Here is a 4,947-nt window from a genome sequence, read left to right on the forward strand (position 1 = left end):
CCTCCCCTGACCTCTCTCCTGGAGCTTTAGATAACCTCCTCCTCCCTCTGGAAGAGTAGGTATGAGTTTCTTACAAAGAACCGAAAGACTGGGCTGGGCTCAGGATTAAAAGTGAGGCAAAAGGTATATTTCCGTGAGATGATACAAGTGGTTATATTCTACTTTTCTTTTTCTCCAAAAGCAGGAATTTGGGGAATTTGAAACATCTGGCTCTTTTAATAAAGAATGGGAATCTAATATCAAAGATATGCCCAGGTTAATAATTTGTATGCTATGAATTGTTCATTTGTTAATTCACTCATTCATTCACTGGTGTGTCCTCCATGCCTGGCCCATCCTGAGTGTGGGGGAATAGAAAATGGATCAGATCTGGTGCCTGTCCCCAGGGAGACAGACACAGACACAACAATCACTTCAAGCTATGATTGGTGATCTGATGAGAGCTGGGTGGGCATGGAGTAGAGCAAAGGCTGACTATCGCCCAAGGGAAGGGACAATTTCAGATGGGTTTTGAAGGATACATAGAAGTTTGCCAGACAGAAAAGGAGTGGAAAGGCATTTCGGGCAGAGAGAAGAGCTGTGCCAAGGCCCAGAGGCTGACACAGCCTAGTGCATTGAGTGCAGTGGGGCAGAGCATGGAAGTACAGCCAGACTGCTTGGGCTTGACTCCTGCCCTACTCATCTCTTAGCTGGATGATCTGGAGTAACTCTTTTACTCTCTGCCTCAGTTTCTTCATCTATTAAGTTTCTTCATCTGCGACAGCACCCACCCCACAGAGCTGATGAGGATTAACCCAGATAAACCACACAAAGAGCTTAGAGCAGCCCCTGCCTGTGGTAGTCCTTGGTAAATTGCTAGCTCCTTGTTCTGTGCAATGAGTGTGGGGCACAGGGGTGGAGAGACTGAGCCGAGGCTGGGAAAGTCGATGGGGCCACTACAAGTTCTCAACAGGAGAATGACATATGGAGGTCAGGGTGACTGCAAGAGAGGGGAGGGTGGGCTTCAGGGTGTAGAGAGAGCATCGATAGAGTGATCAGAACCCAGGGGTGAGGCTGTGGGCACAGGGAAGTGGAAGATTCTAGAGAGTCTGCTAGGGGCTGAATTGTGTTCCTTCCAAATTTATATGTTGAAGTCTTAACTTCTAACGCTTGAGACTGTGGAGATAGAGTCTTTCAAGATGTAATTAAGGTAAGATGAGGTCATTAGGGTGGGGGCTAACCCTATGACAGGTGTCCTTACAAGAAGAGATTAGGACAAGACAAGCACACAGGAAAGACTATGTGAAAACCCAGCCAGAAGGCAGCCTTTTACAAGTCGAGGAGAGAAACCTCAGAAGGAACCAACCCTGAGACACCTTGATCTTGGACTTTCAGCCTTCAGAACTGTGAGACAATAGATTTCTGTTGTTCAAGCCACCAGCCTGTGGTACCTCCTTACGGCCGACCAAGCAAACTAATAGAGTCCAATGGTGGAGTGAAGAGACTGGGGGTTGCCTGGATGCGGGAGTGAAGGGGCAGAGAGAACAACCCTTGGATTCTGGCTGACACAAGAGGTAGAAGGAAGCACCATCGTTGAGATGGGACAGGTGTGGACGCAAAAAGGGTGAACTCCACTGCTTGCTTGTGGGAGACATCCGCAATATGAAATAACCCAGGGGAGGAATTGTGAGCCCTTGTGCCAGCCTCCGCCCCTCCCATCTCCTGCCTCGTAGGCTCTGAGGACCCCGGCTCCAGGCCCTGCCAGGATTCTGCCACACCAAGTGTATCGGGCTTGCTAGCTCTATGCACTGGTGACAGATGCTGTCACACCCAGTCCCAGTGCAGCCTGGGAGGGGCACTGCCAGCTGGGCATTGCCTCAGCGTAAGGAAGTGGAAGAAAGGGAGGCCCAGCTAAGGCACAGCACCCAGAGATAGGTCCAAGGGCGCTCATCCTTCCAGGAAAACATTCTGGTCACCAGGATACAGCTCATCGTCTTGCAGCTGGCCCAGCCCAAGCACATGGGCATTATTTGGCGACTCTTTCACTCTTGGTGATAATAAGAAGACCCACTGCCCAGGTATGTATGTCTCTCCAGGCTCAGAGAGATGAGCTGACTTGTCTAGGGACACACAGTTGGTTGGACAGTCCTGTCTCACACTGGAGCCCATGATCTTAACCGCTTTGATGGTTTTGCAAGTTTTCTTTCAAAGTGAATTTGGTTAATCTACATTTGACTTTGACAATAACTTCTCACGAGCACAGAGATTACATAAAGAGAGGTCATCTCTGAACATGTGGCTTTGAATTTTATGTTTAAGAAATTTGTTGTTATTGTTGTTGTTGTTGTTGTTTTAAAGGAGGTTGTGAGGCTCATCTGCTAAAAATATTAAGTGTAACAACTTGGAAGCAGTAATTACTGCAAAGCACTTGGTTGGAACAAATGTCTGCCAATTCCAGGCCCTGCCCCAGAGCAACCCTTGGGGAGCACCCCACCTCCTCAGGGGTCCCGGCCAAAGCCACTTCCGCAGACTCAGCTGGGAGTTCTGAGCCCGCCTGGAAGCTGGCCTGCTTCCCAGCTGTGGTTTTTGCCCTGATGTACTGGGAGCCGTCCCATGGCCTGGGGCCTGGCTTTGGCTGGTTCCTCGCCTCCTAGGGGAGGTTAGAGGAGAACTGGGGCCTGGATGCAGCAGGTCCTGGGTTCAAATCCCACCTCCACGTCCTCAAGGCCCACAAGCCCTGAGCGTGGGCTGCGGAGCCAGACCTTGGCTTGGAACCCAGACTCGACCATTTCCCGGCTGTGTGGCCTTGGGCAACTCGCTGCCCTCTGCAATTCAGTTTCCTCGCTTCTCACATGAGGGTTAGAATGGTACTGACCTCACAGGCTTGAGGGGAACGTTAAATGACCCGATGTGCATAAAGCACTTGGAACGGTGTCTGACACAAAGTGCCTGGTACATGTGGGTTAGTACTGTTCCTGTGTCTTTGAGCAGCGCCCCTTCACCTCCCTGAGCCTCGGTTTCCCCATCTGTACAATGGGAATGATCAGATCATGGATGGACAGATGAGATGAGATGATGCAAGACAAACGCTTAGCATAGACCCTGGCAATTACTGAATGTTCGACGAAATCATTAGTGATTATTCCAAAGCCCTTCTGGAGCCTCACATTCTGGAAAAACTGCCTGAGAAGGGTAAAAAATTAAATTAGAGAGAAGAGAGGCACAGCCAAGCCATTTAACAATTTCTAGAACAAGGGTGTCCAGGATCCCCGAGGCCCTGTAAGCACCTTGGTAAATGGCACATGATGGGCACAGGGACAAAGAACCATGGATGGGCTGGGAAGCAGCTTGCTCTCATGCAGAGGCTGGCAGCTGGCAACAGGGAATTCTGGGAGTGGAAGCAGCTGGGAGGATGTCAGTTGCGGATCTCGGGGACTAGGCTAGGGTGAGGCTACTGCCAAGGCCAAGAGCCGGGTGGAGTGTGGCAGCCTGGAATCTGAGCCCGTGGGTGGGACAGGGGCAGGGTTCCAATCTGGCCATGAGCTCAGGCGAGTCCCTGCCCGTCTGAGCCACACTTTCCTCATCTGTTAAGTGGGGTCATAATGCGCTGAATGATTCAAAGAGTACATATGCATTCTGTGCCAGGTGCAAGGTAGGTGCTCTGTAACAGGGCTGTTATGACAACCTGGAAGCCCTGTCAGGGGAGAAGCTGGTGACAGATGCACCTGACTGTACCTGAGACAGCCCGGGCAGGTGGCTGGGATGGAGGGCCCCCTGAGCCTGGCCATTATGGCATCTTGGGCTTCCCTCTTTGGCTCCCACTGCAGACTGAGCAGACCTGGGCAGTTCCCCTGAAGTCCTACATGGGAAAACAGATTTTCCAGCCTAACAGTGGGCCTGGGCCTGGTCCAGTGGGCAGTGGAGAGGGGCCCTCTAAGTGAAGCTGCCCTCCCAAGTGCCTTCTGGACCCCCCACCGCATGCTCTGCAAACTTCTTCTTCCTGAGACACCTTGGGCCCTTCCCCCACCCAGCTGCTATCAGATCAGCGCAGGTTCCTCCCCGGAGCCAGTGCTAGGCACTGAACTAAGCTCTTACTTGCATGAAAAATGAACAACAGTCCTGCAAGGTGGACTCTGTGATCCCATTCCTGGGCTCTGAGCTATCCAACACCTCACTCAGCGTCACACAGTAAGGGTCCAGCCCAGGCAGACCAGTTGCCCCTTGCTCAGGATCCGCACTGCCTTCAACTCTGTGGGAAGAGCACTGGTTTGGGAGTCCGTAGGCCTGGGCTCTGCCTCCCCCTTTGGTGACCTCGGACCACCTTCCAACAGTGAAGGTGAGCCCCGCCTGCATCCCCTAGATGGGATCCGGGACAATGAGTATTACCTTCTGTATCAGTCACGGTTCTTCAGAGAAACAGAACCAATAGGATGGGGAGAGGTGACCAAACAGCCCAGGTCCCACTGGGACAGTGGGAAATCTGACCCATGTCCATGTATATGTCTCAGTTAACACCTTTAGGGAGTAGGATTTGAGGTGATTTTTACTTCTTTCTTTATATCTTCCTATCGTCTAGTATTTTAAAAAATTGCACATGCATAAATTTATAATCACAAAAACATTAAATGATTTTTCATTTTGAAAAAATAAGACATTTTCTGAGAATATATCATCCTAGGTAGATAAAACATTTTAAAAATAGGTTTGCAAAAACAGTGCAGAGTCTACAACTAATCATCAAAAGATTCAGAAAAAAGCTTAGACGAGACAAATGAGACAAAGCTTAGCTATTGGAAAGTCGGGGTGGAAGATAAATGGGTATTCATTGTACTATATTTGGAAATTTTCTGGGAGTTTATATGTTCCAAATAAATAGTTGGTCAAGAGAGTAAAAATTTAAAATAACCCAAGAGGGGAGTAGGTGTCGATGTGGATGGGACATACATTTATTACCAACCTCGATGACGG

This window comes from Pteropus alecto, unplaced genomic scaffold, assembly GCF_000325575.1.
Source record: "Pteropus alecto unplaced genomic scaffold, ASM32557v1 scaffold67, whole genome shotgun sequence".
Classification (NCBI taxonomy): Eukaryota; Metazoa; Chordata; class Mammalia; order Chiroptera; family Pteropodidae; genus Pteropus; species Pteropus alecto.